At 40.0% G+C, this 16,517-nt stretch overlaps 1 protein-coding gene across 1 annotated transcript in view; it reads left to right on the top strand.

Annotated features, from left to right (window-relative positions):
* ITSN2 (intersectin 2) overlaps positions 1 to 16,517 on the top strand; it is a 3,295,579-nt gene that overhangs the window by 2,372,734 nt on the left and 906,328 nt on the right. The window lies entirely within an intron of this gene.

Below are 16,517 nucleotides of genomic sequence, written 5' to 3'. Positions count from 1 at the left end.
TCCTAGTAAACTACAACACTAGTATTATTGAGCAAAATAGAAGAAACTAATCCAAATAGATGCTGACGTTATGAGTCACTACCGTGATCAAAGTGGAAAGGATATTTACCACAGTTGAGTCAGTCTTTTAGTGTTCTCACTAAAAGGGAAAAACCTAATACTACTCACCTGCAGGTTTTTTTCCATGCAAAGAAGAAAGGGGGAAGAAAAGTTAGTCTTTGAAAATTTGTATGTATGTATGTATGTGCTTTAAAGTGTAGTAGCACAGTTGTGTGGGGCACATGTGGATTCTATTACTATGGACTGTTCAGAGTGGCCATTTAGTATCTGTATTTTGAATGCTGAGAGGAAATGGAAGTACCCATAGAAAGCACTCGCACTCATGGATGTAACCAGGGATACATAGTTTTTTAGAATAAAAGTTTGTATTTTATTCAGTAAGTAGACTTTTTAAAGTCCTGCTATGTTTGTCTTGGTTTTATTTATTAACATTTGTTTACTTGGATAGTCTGTCTAGACATGAGGCTCCTTTTTAGCAGAGAACCAGGGAGAAAAGCTCCACACAAAATACAAACATTGTCTGCAAAAGATTACAGTAAGACAGGGAAGTACAAATTGTATAAAAATACTTAACAGTTGTCATACAGTTATTTAATGGTTAGAGGACAAAAATACACTTCACACAATTAAGTAGGTAGACTTAGCTGTTAAACCACAAGAGAAATAAGATGTGCTAAACATTAACAGCAATTAATTAGGACTACTATGATACAGAAGTACCTTATTTGCCATGTACATGTTACAGACATGACCAATGGTCTTAAATAAGAGAGAAGAGAGTAAGACATGTTGGAGCAATCCGCTTCAAATAAGTTGAGCTACTCCAGTACAGGGTATATTATTTACTTTGGATTCTAGGCTTATACTTAAAACAGTGCTCGTAGTTTAGTGACTTGGTTTCTATAGGTGGGGTAAAAGCATTGCTAAGAGTATTTTGTAATGTACAGCAGAATAATGGGATAGTAGATGAAGAGATACTGAGTTGCAAAATACAGTAGTTTGTAAAGTACAGTAGAAGGGCAGTTGGTAGCTACAGGAATATTGAATTGGAAGATAGAAGAACATATTTTAATAGGTTGGATGAGAATGGTGAGAGAAGTTTAACAGAGGAGAGAGAGTGAAAATATATGGGAGTGGTGGCTAGAGGGGGTTGTTAGATATTTCCTGAGTGGATATTTATAGCATTTGGAGGATGAGGTTAAGTTGGTGTTACTGAACTGCGGTATTACCCTATTTAATGTCATGAACATTACCATGCTTCCATCAGATGAAGTTTAAAAGTTATGAGTTTATGGGTACGTTTCAGGGTGAGTTCATAGGTACTTACTAGGCAATTAGTCTTAAGAAGCTTAATCTTGCATACCCATGGTAGTTTTTAGCCCTTATACTTTGTACATGAATAGCCCAGAGATAGGCCGATTAAGGATATGTTGGGACAGTTACATGTTTTCCCTATCGATGGAGGATTGAGGTGCTAAAATTAGTGTGTGTGTGTGTGTGTGTGTGTGTGTGTGTGTGTGTGTGTGTGTGTGGGGGGGGGGGGGTTCAGTTATCTATCCATTTGTCCAAATTACACTTGAGTAGGGTAAGAGGAATACTTTGCTTTATGTGGCGTGGAAGACAGTTTCCTAGACTGTGTATTCTCTATGGTACATACCTGTCCCTCCAACATGATTGTTTATTTTGCAGAAGAGATTTAAGGTCCATTGAGGGGGGGGGTGGAGCTCCAGATTTCCAATACTTTGGAGGAGTAGGGGAGCCACCTGCAGAATTATTAGGTCGTGTAACTAGTTTTATATTAAGTTGCATATTTTGGTAAATAACTTTACTTAAATTTTTGGTTGGCTTAAATGTATTTTTGTTGCTTAACCCTGTCGATATTCAGAAATGTTTTTTCAGTAATGAGAAGTATGCTGTTATCTTTTTTATTTATTTTATTTTATTTATTTAACATTTGTTGACCTGGAAAGTCTGACTAGGTTCCACAGATCCTGTTTTCAGCGGAGGCCCGGGGAGAAATGCTCCAGAAGCATGTCTTTAGAATGTGGGAGGAAACCGGAGTACCCAGAGGAAACCCACGCGAACGCAGGGAGAACATGCAAACTCCGCACAGAAGGCACCCCAGCCGAGAATCGAACCAGAGAACCTCTTGCTGTGAGGCGACAGCATTAACCGCTGCACCAAACCTGTACTGTCTGGGGTGAGGGAAATTGCTACACTCAGAGGAGGAAGACTGCATTATTGAAAGTAATGCCCAATTCCAAGAATCCTCACTACACCCCTGCCTATCTAGATACAAAGGCAACAGGCACATTACATAAAGGACTGAATTCTGGACTCCTGAGCTGTGAGGTAAAGATCTTAACAAGTCTGCCATCACCCAGACTTGACTACAGCATACTGCCTCAGGCTGAATCATTATAGGAGAGATCTAGTCATGGATTGTCTACAGATAGCTATCTGGCACCGTTGCCAGTGACAGTGGTTCCACCACTGTAACAAGCAAAGCAGATTTATCTGATAATGAGAGAATGAGACACCCAAAACAATTTTTGCCATCATTATCATCTGTGTCCCCTTACATATCATCAAACTAGTTCTGGACGTAAAAACGCAAGATGCCTGCATAACCATAGTACATGTGGAAGGATGAGAAGGGGAGAAGGTCCACTTAGGGATTCAGAGGTTTTGCCTCACTTATAAGGAATGTATTACTTTATAACCCAGAGTCAGACTGTACAACAATAACAGGCAAACGTCAGTCTCTAGAAGCAAGCTCATTGATCCATCCTGTGGGTAAATTCTTCAGTTTCCAGCTTGACTAATGTGAAAATCAGATAGATTGGGCCTAGCCACACCACAAGATGATGGAAGCCTTGGAACAGACCATTAGATGGTCTCACCATGAAGATGATTGCAGGAACTTGTTCCTACTCACACCCTCCTAATAGTCCTCTAGAAAGCAAGTAGAACGTATTCTACACATTAATGCGAGACTACAAGGTCAGTGCACCAGGATTCATAATGTTACAGGGGTCTTCAGTCTTTTACACAGGGAAATATGAATATGTTCTTGTCATAGCCCACATTAATGACTTTAGAGGCTTAGTCCTTACAGACAAGCAAAGTGAGATGTTGGATGTCATTGTACATATGTCAAATGCATATAAGAATCGGGCCCTTCACCCAAGATAATTGCCTTTAACAGCTGACTTAAAAGTACTTGGTGCCATTCTTTGGGGGAGGGGGTACAGTAAGTGTCAGCTTGGGATAAGATGATAGACTGTAGACTGATTTTCTTTGCAAAGAAATGCCTGCACCTCTCTTTCCATGGTTTCAGCTTACTGGCCAATGCCTTTACCCACCCCATAGTGTGTTTTTAGGCGGTGCCCGGCCACTGAAAATTCCAGTACAGCTGATGAAGATCAAATTGTATCAAGATTGCTCTTTTTAATGCCAAAAATGTTATTAAAAAAATTCCTAATCTTGTGACCCTCATGCAGCTTGAACACTGTAATTTTGTTGTTATTACTGAGACTTGGTTTCATTGTAAATAGAGCACTACTCTAAATAAAATAAAAAAAATATCAATTTATTATCACTTTTTTTTTTAAATTTCTCCAACTCTCTTCGTTTTCTAAAACCGTGACAGGAATGGACCCCATTTCTAAGTCCAGTCTTGCCACATTATTTATTTTTATTTATTTATTTATTGCCATTTGTTAACTGGGTTAGTTCAGCTGAGCCAGGGGCCCATTTTTAGTGGTGACCCGAGGAGAAAAGCTCCAGATAGAAGTAATAATATAACAAAAGTATTACAAAAATACTCCAAAAATAGTGATGTTAACAATGGTATAGTTTCAGTTTGTTATATATTGGAGAATAGTAAGTTTTTTTTTTTTATATAGTTATTTTTCACGATGCAGACAGCTGGAACATAGCATCAAATAAGTTCAATATGACAAATCTATATACAGGCAATAGCTAGAAACACCATATGTATAAGTATGTACAAGAAAACATGGTGTAGGTAAGAAGTAAAGGAAGTCATAAGATGGGAAAAAGTAGAGAAAAAAATATGATACATGGTTAGAGTAGGGGTAAAAGAAAATTAGGAAGAGAGCAGTATACTATCAGTTCGGAGTTTGACATGGACAGGACCTGGTGTTTAGTAAGTAGTTTTTAAGCTTGTGTTTAAATTGGGCCTTATGAGGGATACTTGTAATATTAAGGGGAAGGGCATTTCAGGAATGAGCGATAGAGAATTTATAGAGGGACTTGCCTATATTTCTAGCAGGTTTGTATATGTCTAGAAGGTGTTTGTCAGATGTGCGGAGCTGATGTGTTGGGTTATAGAGCGATATGGTGTTAGAGATGGAGGGACAGGAAGTGGGGTTATAGAGTTTAGTGTGTGTAATGTATAGTTGTGGAAGAAGTTGTTTTTGAAATTCAGGCCATGAGAAAGACTTAAGAATGAGACAGTGGTGAGATTTTTTATGGTAGAGGTGAATCTAGCTATTTTGTTTCTTCAAATTTAGTGAAGTGAGATGACTGAAGGTTTGTAAGGCCTGGGGCTGCATACAGAAGACAGGGTAAGAGAAGAGACATAGCAAGGGAGGGTTTGGTGGAGGGAGAGAGTAGTTTATGATTACTGTACAGAAGTCCGAGGTTTTGATTTGTATTTTTTACACACTGGTTGGTGTGCATGTCAAATTTTAATTCATCATTAATGGTTACAGCTAGTAATTTAGTATATGGTCCAGGTGTGATGATAGTATTGTTAAGTGAGGTAATAGAGAAGGAGGGTTTGAGATGCACCATTGTTTTGGGCAGGAAAAGTAAAAGCTTAGTTTTTTTGGGATTTAATATCAGTTGGTTTTCAGTGAGCCATGTTTTGACAGAGGTGAGGTGTCTTGGGTATGGTCATGGAGTTCTGGAATGTTATGTGCAGTGGTGATGAGGACAAGATGGCCATCTTCCTTTTATAGTTTCTTTGTTGTTGTGTCTTTCAGCTTTTCCCAGTTAGGAATCGCCACAGTGGAACTCCGGTCCGCTAATGATTGGCAGTAGATTTTTACGTGCCGAGTTGCCAGCCCTGACACACAACCTTCAACGAAGGTATTCCCATTTACGCATGTCTTCACACAGAAGGCGCTCTAGCTGAGAATCGAACAGGACAACGTCTTACTGTGAGGTGACAATGCTACCGCAGCACCACCACTGCAGTTTATCCTTTTATAGTTTCTAAAGCCAGGAAATATCATACTTCTCTAAAAACACTTCCTCTGGAAGGTTTAGCTTACTTAGATTGTTAAATTTCACACACTGGTAGAAGTTTTAAATCCAACATCCAGCGTAGACCCACCTTTAGTAATTCTTGGAATTAAATAGCTGTCATCCCTGTTCACAGAAAAAAGCATACTTAAAGGACAATGTATTAGGGCAGCAAGAATGACATTTGACTATATTGAAGTGGTTAAAGAATTGGGTACAGTGGGTAGTATGTTTTTGAAAGGGGGTACTCCCAGAAACTTATTAGAGACCATTGACTACACTTTGTCTAAATGGGGAACTTTGTACAAACCCTTATTGGGAACGGATTTTACCCCTGTACACAAAAATACATCTGAAAATAATTTTGGTAGGTCTATGGTTTTGAAATATTGCCCTTATTCCCCTATGGTAAAAGATGTGATAACAAAGAACTGGAATATACTAAGGAGCAACACAGAACTTTATAAATTCCTCCTAAATAGCCCAACTTTTGTATATAAAACAGGTAGGAATATTAAGGCCAACTTAGAGGACAGTAAGAATAAAAGAAAGTATGCAGGAGACAAGGGGACCAAGAAGTGTAGATGTAATCAGTGTGAATACATATATCTCAAAGGAGAAATACAACTAGAAAATACGAATCAGACTAAGGTAATCTTTCAGTATGGGATCTGTAGTACAAAGGGTGTAGTTTATTTGGCCATGTGTTTCACCTGTCCGGCATTTTGTCGGGGAAAATAGACACGTTCCTAAAAAACAGAATTTACGAGCACTACTATGAAGTTAGGAAACAAAACAGGAAGAATGCTGTGTTACAGGCACATGGAAAGTCACACCACCTGTAATACATTCAGATTTGCCATTTTGGAAAGGGTAGACATTAACCTGAGGGGTGGCAATTGTAAGTTGTTGTTAGAAGAAAAAGACGTTTTTTGGCAGTTAAAATTAAATGCTTGCAGCCCCCCAGGATTTAATGATTTTATTGCACTAAAGCCAGTATTAGAGGCTAGGGTATAAAGTGTTTCTTTTGAAAGTGATTTCTTATAATTCATTTTCATGTTTATTTTATATTTTTTGTAATATTCCAGTTCAAGTATCTTATGGTTTTTGTAACTGAAGCTTTCATTGTTGTAAATTGTTTTTTTATCTTTGATTTTACTCTTTGCCACAGGAAGTGTTTTTAGAGAAGTATGATGTCATTTCCTGGTTTTTAGAAACTATAGAAGGAAGTTGGCCATCTTGTTTTAATTGAAACTGAAGAAGTCCTGTTAAGCAGGATGAAAGCGCTAATTCCAAATTCTAAGTGAGAATTAAACTGTTTTCATTTTTTATTTTAAAGGGAGTCTTTATTGTCTTGTGAATCATTCAGCCAGATTTGCAGAGTGATGTTGTAATTAGCTGCATATTTCTGCATTTTAACTACTATTCTGCTTTGTTTTTTTGTTCAGTGGTGATAAGGATTGAATCATCGGCATATTGTAAGAGTGTAGAGTGCTTGGTAGCAGAGTGTAGTCTGTAAAAATATTGAACAAGAGAGGAACCAAGATAGAGCCTTGTGGAACACCTGTTTTGACAGGTAGAAATGTGGAGGTGATAGATTGCCAGCATACGAATTGTTGTCTGTTAGATAATTAACTAGAGAACCAATGTATAGCGGGGTAGAGAGGTGGAGATCAGAGAGTTTAGATATCATTTTGGGGTGAGACTATTGAAGACTTTGGAAAGTTCAAGGAATAGTCAGGAAACTAGGTGGTTATTATCACGGGCTTCTGCTACAGTTTGGGTAAATGAGAGTAGTGTGGTAGATGTGCTATGTTGGGGTCTAAATCCATGCTGAGTGGGAATTAGGAGATTATTGTCCAACAAGTGTTTAAGTAGTTGAGTAGAACAGCAATGGGATGGTAGTTGGATGGGTCAGTGAAGTTGTGGAGACAGATTGTGAAGAAGGCTTTCCAAATGTCTGGGATAAGGGATTCTGTAATAGTGATTTATAAGGATCTAGACTGGGTAGGCAATGGTTTTGTCAGAGATTTCAAGGAAGTGGGGAGGTAATTTATTAGTAGAGGGAGAGCAAGGTTTGAGTTTACTCAGTTATGATGTGACGAAATAGGTGGGAACTGGTTGAAAGGAGAATGAAATGGTGGAAGAGGGATTTGGAGGTTTGGGTGAAATAGAGGCAGTGGGACTTGGTTGAGTAGCTCTTGAATTGTTTGTATGAAGTGTTGATTTAGGAATGCAGCAGTCTCAGTGGCAGTATTGAGAGGGAAGGGGTTGGGGGTTGGAGATTTTCTAGGATAGAGAATTTTGTTAACTGTAAACCAAAATTTTTTAGGGTTGTGTGGGTTGGCTTGGTTGGAGTTAAAGAAAGTTTTTTTGTTTTTTATGACTAGTTTTTACACAAGTTTCTAAGTTCTTTGTATCGCTAGATTAGAGGAGGAGTTCTGTTTTTGATCCAAGTTTTCCAGCCAGTATCCCTCTGATGCAAAATAGAGTGAGTTTGCTTGGTTAGCCAGGGGACACAGTCTGATTTTACTCTGTTTCTGGTTGGGGCCATTGAGTTTAGAAAATCTAGGAATATTTTTTTAAAAGTGGTTACTGTGTCGTTAAGAGGGAGGTGATGGAGGAAAGTCCAGTTGATGTTGGACAGTATAGAGTTAAATGTATTGGGGTCAAATTGAGTTAGTGTGTGACATTCTCTGAAGTGGTGTTTTTTGGGAGAATGTTTGAATTTTCTGTGAGTATAGATAGGGGAATTGTCGCTAAGTGAGTTATGAAGAATGCCAGGGTTATGATAGAGACTGGGGTCAGTAGTAAGGATCCAGTCAATTATATAACTGTAGTAGAGTTTTTTTTGGATCTGGTTGGGGAGGATATAAGCTGGTGGAAACCAAATAGATTAAGGCTAAGAGCTGGAGATGGGGAGGAGAGTGACATCCAGTCAATGTTGACGTCACCAAGTATAATAGTTTCATGTGGAATATGCTGGGTGAGCCAGGACAGAAAGTTTTTTAGAACAGAGATGTTGTCACCTTGGGGGATATATATGAATACAATGGTAAATTTTTTAAGAGGGTTGAGATGACAATTTGCAATTAGGATTTCTTCAGGAGTGAAGCTGGGTATGGCAGGTGGGAGTGGAGTGCGAGTACGTTGGTTGGAGTAGAGGATGGCTACTCCTCCACCTCACCTGTTAGTTTTGTCTGCACGATAGATGTTATAACCTGGAGATAAGATTTTGGAGTTGGAGATGTGAGGTTTTAACCAGGTTTCTGACAGTGTAAGGATGTTAGGCGAGTTTACATGGATCCAGGCATGTAATGCTGGAAGTTTGTTGACAATGCTTTGAATATTTAGTGAGAAAATAGTTAAATATTTTGGTGGAGAAGAGGGAGAGTGCGGTAGTGTGAGGGGTAGGGGGTGTTTGCTTGAGAGAAATGGAGGCTAGAGAAATAGGTCCTGGGTTGGGGTGGATGTCCCCATCTAGAAGTAGAGAGTCAAGGAAGTCAAGTAGAGAGGAGAGTATGTAAAGAGTAGTGGGGGTTCTGTGCGATACACTGGTGGAACGAGATCTATTTGAATAATATTTGGTCATAAAAAGGTAGGACGGGGAGATTGGAAATAGGTTTGTGGAGTGAGAAATGTGAGGGGGTTTGAGTGAGTGGTAGCTGTGAGGGAGTGTGGGTGTTACTGTTATAAAATGCAGAGGGAAATAGTAGTAGTAGGAGGGGGACATTGTCTTTTAGTATACGGGGAGATTGGAAATAGGTTTGGGGAGTGAGAAATGTGAGGGGGTTTGAGTGAGTGGTAGCTGTGAGGGAGTGTGGGTGTTACTGTTATAAAATGCAGAGGGAAATAGTAGTAGGAGGAGGGGGACATTGTCTTTTAGTATACAGTCCTTCTGCAATTAGTGTATCACAGCCAGCAGTGAGTTATGTGACTGTTTCCAATTCTGTTTTACAAAACCTACATTTGACTGTTTCTCCCACATGTTCAGTGGACTTTGTAAACCAATGTGTACGTAGTCTACTTTATTGGACTGCCAATATTAACCTTTCATGTTTTGGTTTAAGTTTGGTTTAAGTTTAAGTTCTCCTCTCCTTAACCATTCCTGAGTTTGATCCTGATCAACATGAGGTTTTTCCAAGAGTTTTCTATACTTGCAACTATGTTTATGCATTTTCCACGTCTTGCCTTCTCATCTGATCCTTCAACTTATGTTCCGTCTTTTGTTTTTTTGGCATATTCAGTTGCTGCCTGATTTCTATCTGCTTCTAGTTTGATTTCCACTCCCGCTTGATGCTGTTATGCATGTGGTGAACTAAGCAGGGAAGTTATTTTGGACCTATTCTCTTCATATTTCAAAACTTTTACTACATTTGGGTCTTGTGAGGTCAGCAGATATGTATGCATGTCCCACGATTGCAGATCTATACATTTAATCAATTTTAGGAGGCCCATACCTCCTTCAGAATAGGGTATTGGTATGCACTGATTTTTATAAATCATTTGATGAGCATGAAGCATCCTTTTTGTTTTCCTGTCCAACCTGTCCAAAACCTTTTGGGTCCAGTCAATCACTCCAAAACTGTAAGTTAGGACAGGAAAAGCAAATTGGTTTATTGTCTGTATGGGATGTCTCTATGACATCAGACAAACACAGGTTCATAGTTAGGTACTAGGCTATCAGCTCAAGGGCTTAAGTAAACCTAGCTAACAAGGTTCACTGGCTTATGCCACCCAAGAAAGTTATTTTCCTATGCCCCTGTTGAGCAGAGCCACAGAATTGATTCCCAGGGTGTATTTCCTATTTCTCATCCACTCATCAAGATTTTTCTTGAAGAGTGCTAATGAGGAACTTTGCTTGACATAGATAGGTAGCTTGATCCAGAGTATGGGAAGTATCTGGGACAAGAATCTGTCCCTCCAGGATGTCCTGTTTATTGTGGTGACAAGGTTTAGGTCCCTAGAGCATGTAGCTCAGGGGGACTGGGACTTCTTTAGGTGTAGCATGTCCAACAGCTCTGGGTTTGACATAGCTTTAAATGTTAGGCAGAGATCACCTTGGAGTAGGCAATATGCTACGAAGTAACGCTGGAGTTTTTTGAGACTGTCAGTGCAGGGCATTTGTCTGAGGCCAGTAATCCTCTTTGTGAGGTACTTCTGTGGCCTTTCCAGCTGCTGCAGATGTCTTGTGAGGTACATTACAAAAAGGGTGTTGTACTCTATAATGAGTCTAATGAGTGCCGAGTAAAGGGGAATAATGACCTTTTTTTTCCTGGATGAGAACCCTTTTTTGATGAGGTGTGCCACATAGAAGGATTTTCTGACTACGGTGATGATGTGATTATCAAAGGAGAGACTACTGTCCACCTGGGTCCCAAGGTCTCATCACACATTCGGCGTTCAGCAGAATGCCACCTATGTGGTAGTTCATGGGTAGAGAGTTTTTATCAAAGGGGATGACAGTGCACTTTTTGGCACTGAGCTTGAGGCCATGGCTGACACCAGGCATCTTTTCAGTGAGGCCCTTCTGTAGGATGTCCACATCATTTGGCTCCTAGTTTGCAGTCATCTGCAAACTTCATTATCCAAAGGCCTTCTGTATTAGCCTGTACTTCAGAGAAGTAGATACCAAACAGAAGAGGTCCCATGGCTGAACCCTGTGGTACTGCACTTGTCACTGGTTTGAAGTTAGATTTGGAGTCTGCAACTTTTACAGTGTGGGTTCTGTCAGTGAGCCAGTTGACAACCCATCTTGTGATGTAGGGATTTATACCTAGTTTAGCGAGTTTAGCTATAATTCCAGAATGGGGAGTGGTGTTGAAAGCCTTGGCGAGGTCAAGAAGTCGATCAGGTTCAGGAGGCACAATCTGCCTTTCACAAACCCAAACTGGGTGGGGTCCAGAGTTTAGAGGTTACCAATGTCTTTGTTTGAGTTTCTTACAGATCAGGCTAATAGGGCGATTGTTCCCGAAATCAGTGGTGGCTTCCCTTTGTGGAGTGGGATAACTGTTGCTGTGTGACATTCAGTGGGTACAAAGCCTGACGTGAGGCTATGATTGAAAAATAATCAGCCCTTGCAAGTCTCGAACCCCTGCATGCCATAGTCACAGTGATTTACCACTAAGCCATTTGAACCATGAATGATTCCTGAATGTACTTTCTGAAATACCCACAGTGAAGGCTATGTTTTTGCTGGGTGATTATTAGCCATCAATAAACTGGCATACTGTTACCTCAAAAGCTGGGTATGCCCCCAAAATTCCTGCATTTTATTAAATGAATAATTCCTTAGCACAAGTAGTTAACCAACCCACTGGGGGTGCCCCTCCCAACAAATTTGAATTTAAGGACTTTAAAAGAACAAAGTTACTTGAACTCTACAGTGAGATCTCAAAATTTACTAGTAGTAGCATCAGTCCTCTTGCAGCTTAGGCTGCTACTTTTACCCTCACCAAAAAGTGCTTAGACATGGCAGTCCCACCTAGAACCAGATAATACTGGGAAATTCAAAACCAAGCCACCCTGGTGGTTTGCCATTATACATAAACTCTATGAGAAAAGGGAAAAAACTTTTAAGGCCCTATAATAAATCTGAGTCTGACCGTGTTAAAGAATCCGCAAAGAACTAAAAGTTGACATTAGGAAGATTAAAGCTAATCATGCTGGAACTAGCATCTGAAGCCAGACATTAATAAATACTTTTTTAATTTCGTCAGAAAATTATGAAATGACATCCAGCAAGTGTGCTGAAATAATCCAAAATGGCATCACCCGCTCAGAACTAAAGGACTTAGCAAAAGTTCTTACAGGTAAGTTTATTAAAAATTTTACTTGGAAAACAGTCATCAACATTTTTCAAACACATGCATTTCTGACACCACCTAAGATCTTAAATGAACATATCTTAACTGAGCTCTCAAAAGACAAAAATACTACTTCATTGGGACCAGACAACATATCTGGATGCTTTATAAATAGTGCCAAACTTGCTATCATGGAACCAGTCATACATTTGTTTAACTTAATCTTAGACACAGGTTATAGCCCTGACATATGGAGAAATGCTGTCATGAGATTGCTACATAAGGAGGGCCTCAATACAGACTCCAGGAAGTAGACACCCATCAGTATAACTAATTGGGAAGGCTGTGGAGTGCATTGTATTTGACTTCATAAACTGAGATATCAAAAATATCCAGTACCTAGACGTTTATCAGCTTAGTTTTGTTAGAGAGATAATGTCTACTTAATAGACCTCTTTGAAAAGGTCACAGTGGTTGTGGGTAGTGGTCATATCAGTCCACGTTGCCTGTTTAGGTCTTGGCAAGATATTTGGTACCACCCTCTCATCCTGGAATCGTAAATAAGCAGACAGACCTAATGTCTGACCCATATGTGGTGAGGTGTATGGCCGACTGTCTAAAACATAGAACCCATTTACCTGGAAGTAACAGTTGCCAACTCAGACATCAGGAATTTAAGTAGCTGTGCACTTCAGAGATCAGTACTGAGATCCATTTTCTTTGCCATGTACTTCTCCAACCACCAAACAGTAAATCCAAATCTGTGGCTAACACAGTTTGCTGATGACTGCAGGTTGGATTTTATCTGATCACCCCTTGGTATGGTGTCACTATTAAAACCATTTTTTGATGCGTTTCAAACTTCTCTACCTGAATTGGTCTATGACAGTGTGTATGACTGTATCTATTGCAGTATTATTTAGTATTTGTTAAATTTAATTTGGTTATTGTGTTTATTATTTGGATTAGTTTGCTTTGATAGTGGTTTGGGCTGAAACACCTAAGTAAAACTGAAGTTCAAGTTGAAGATAAATTGCACATCAAGAAAGGCTGAAGTGTTTCTTAACCAAAAAGATTACTGGTCTAAAAACTCTTTGCTACCAAGGAGTACTTGAGGCCTTGCCTGTATATTCAGTCTCTTATAGACTTTCACATGAAGATCTGTCCTGCATTCCATAAAGAAGCCAACCGTCCTTGAGCTCTAAATCTCTGCAAGACAAATACCTCTACTAATGCTACCTCTAAGGATTTAAATGTCCACCAACAGATAAACAAAACTTGCTGGAGGGTTGGAGGTTTACTAACTAGTGTTTGCACCGTGGCAGGGCTAGCCCACCTGGTGTAAACCTTGGCTCTACATGATTGTCACTATTGAAGTTGACACCCTGATATCATGTGCAAAAATAGAAAAAAAGGGCTTGTGGATGGATGGGATGGTTTGCATCATTTCTGGAATAAACTGCCCGTATATGTTAAACATAATGGTACCCTCACATCTTCCAAGTCTAATCTTGACATTTGGATGAACATCTGCAAATTCATCCCTGGCCTGAGTTGTTTTGCCCTTCTTGAAGCAGGAGGCACCTTATTATGTTACGGTCTCATGATTAAATTGTGTTTTAATTAATCTCATTTGAAGTAACTATTGCACCTGACATACCCCCCCCCCTCAGCAACAACTAAACTAAAAACCTTCTCCAAAGCTGATTATAACTTCTTACACAATGGTGTAAATAACTTCTCTGCACCTCCCCCCTCAGATGAAATTGGCAACTATGCTGAGTTCTACACCAATGCTTTATACAAACACCTGTATAACTGCATTGACTTGGCCTTACCTAATAGGACCAAAACAAGCTTCTCAAGGAAGAGCAAACCTGCCTGTTAGACAACTGCCATTAACAGGCTTTACAGGAAGAGGAAGAAATTGCTATTCAAGAGCAAGAGGGAGCGAGCACTGAACTGGGAACACTCCCTCATCCGCTTAAACATTTGTGAAGTCCTCCAAAGCAAACTATGAATCCTAATTAGCTTACTCAACTAAAGACAACCATAAGGTGTTCTTTAGTTACATCCGTAACGTAAAAGGAAAGGCCCAAATTTGTGCCGAATTGGTAGTTGGTGATACAACATATACTGAGCCTGTGGACATAGCTAACCTGTTGGCCAACAGGTTCTGTGAAAACTTCACTCCTCTGTCCCCGCCACATGTATCCCATGACATCACTGCCACCTGTCCCCTACCTTGTATCTCTAAAGAGCAGGTCATTAACGCCCTCTCTATGGGACCTGGTAACATCTCAGGCTATATCCTACATGGGCTCCTACAAGAATTAGCACCACCATTGGGTACTCTTTTCAATCATAGTCTAAGCACCAGCTTCATCCAAGCTGATTGAAAAATGGCCACTGTTATTCCCTTGCAGAAGGATGGTGCTTCCACTGACCCTGGGAACTATAGACGTATTAGCTTGACTAACCTTATCTGCAAGGCCATGGAGGGAATCATCATGGACATTATCAACAAAGATATAGGTAGTCTTGAAACACTTGACCCTACTCAGTATGGATTTGTCAACGGGAAATTGTGGCTGTTAAACCTGGTGGACGACTTTGAGACAGTCACCAAGGCCCTGGACAAGGTGAAATCTGTGCATACAGCCTACCTAGACTAAGCCAAGGCATTTGACACTGTTCCTCACTCACAGATAATTGACAAATTCACCCAGCTAGGTATCAACCCTTATGTTGTTAGATGGGTTGCTAACTGGCTCACTGATAGAAACCATGTAGTCAAAATAGGGGAATTCACATCCAATAGCAAACCTGTAACTAGTCGTGTTCCACAAGGATCAGTCCTGGGACCTCTACTGTTTGCCTGTGCTCAGAAATAATAGATTCCAAAAACTAAAGTTCTGTGGCTGACAAAGTTTGCTGATGACTACAAACTGGTAGTGGTCATAGAATCTCCAACTTATGTCAACATCTTACAAGAGGGGCTTGCACAAACAAATGATTGGTGCCAAAGTCATGGCCTTAAACTCAATGCAAAAAAATGTATTATCATCCCTTTCGGTAAGGGCTATGTTCCTGCTAACTTCCACATCAATAGCACCTTAAGTACGTACTCAGTAGTAGGAGACCTGGACACTCAGGTTGACAGCATCTTCAGCTTTGACCACCATGTCTCCACAGTGGGAAGAAGGGCATTTCTATATTGCTCATCTCATAAGTAAGGGCATTGCCTCCAGAAAAAAAAGAAGTTATAACCTCCCGGTATTCTTCCCTCATCAGGCTAATAATTGATTGCAACTTCCCTTTTGGTATGTACCTTTCCAAGCACCTGCAGCAATTGGAGACCACAAAGGTTCCTCACAAGGAAAATTCTAAGTCTTCAGGATCTGTCCTATGTGGATTGTCTGAAATCACTGTCACTTTTTTCTGTTTCATACACATTACTCAGAGACGATCTCTGCCTTGCATACAAGGCAATCTCTGACCCTGCTTTATTAGAAATGCTGCATCTACGTAAGTCAAATGGTACAAGGTTTACTCGCTCAAAAGACCTTAACCTGGTATGTGATGTTAATAGAACCTGCTTGAGGGACAGGTTTGTCTTCCAGAGGTTACCTCACCTTTGGAACCAACTCCCACTTTATGTGAAACACAGCACCTCATTGTCTCTCTTCAGACACAATCTGGACGTTTGGATGGTTAACCGTAAATTCATCCCAGGGGTTCCACCTTTATCCCGCTTGGACAGGAACAGTAGGTGCTTGTTGTGGAAATAAGGTTTCAACTTGGCTAGGCTTGTTAGGGCCCTAGGGCCGTTAGCCTAGGAACTTCCATGGATCCTATGTGGCCCATTGATTTTACGAAGATATGGCACAAATATTCTAGCCAGTTGAGTAGTTTCTTGATGAGTTGAGGGTAACTTGCCAAGCATTATAATTTCCCTGTAATAAATTGTCACTGGTGGATGGTAAATCCAGAAGAACATAAGAACATATTTCTTTATATGCAGCCAGCTCTGTAGCATAGAGAGGATTCATAGGTCCATAGGCATATACTAGGCTAACAATGACCAGGGCCTTTATAAGCATAGCCGTACAATCCAACTCAATTGTGTCCCTATGTCAACTCTTAGGGGTGTCTTATCGATGGAGTAATTAGCTTGGGTGACAATTTTCCCAAAAGGTACTATAATGCATTTCTTGCCATTGAGTTTTAGTCCGTGGCATTGACAACAGTAATTTGTGTTAAACCATCTTGTAGGATGTGTGTCATGGGAGAAATCTATGATAACTCCCAATTTGCAGTCATCTGCAAACTTAGTCATCCAAAGGCCCTTAACATTAGCCTTTACCTCAGAGAAGT

The sequence above is a fragment of the Protopterus annectens genome, chromosome 2.part1 (genome assembly GCF_019279795.1).
Source record: "Protopterus annectens isolate FY-2018-M chromosome 2.part1, PAN1.0, whole genome shotgun sequence".
Classification (NCBI taxonomy): Eukaryota; Metazoa; Chordata; order Ceratodontiformes; family Protopteridae; genus Protopterus; species Protopterus annectens.
This window is presented reverse-complemented; position numbering and strand designations above follow the sequence as displayed.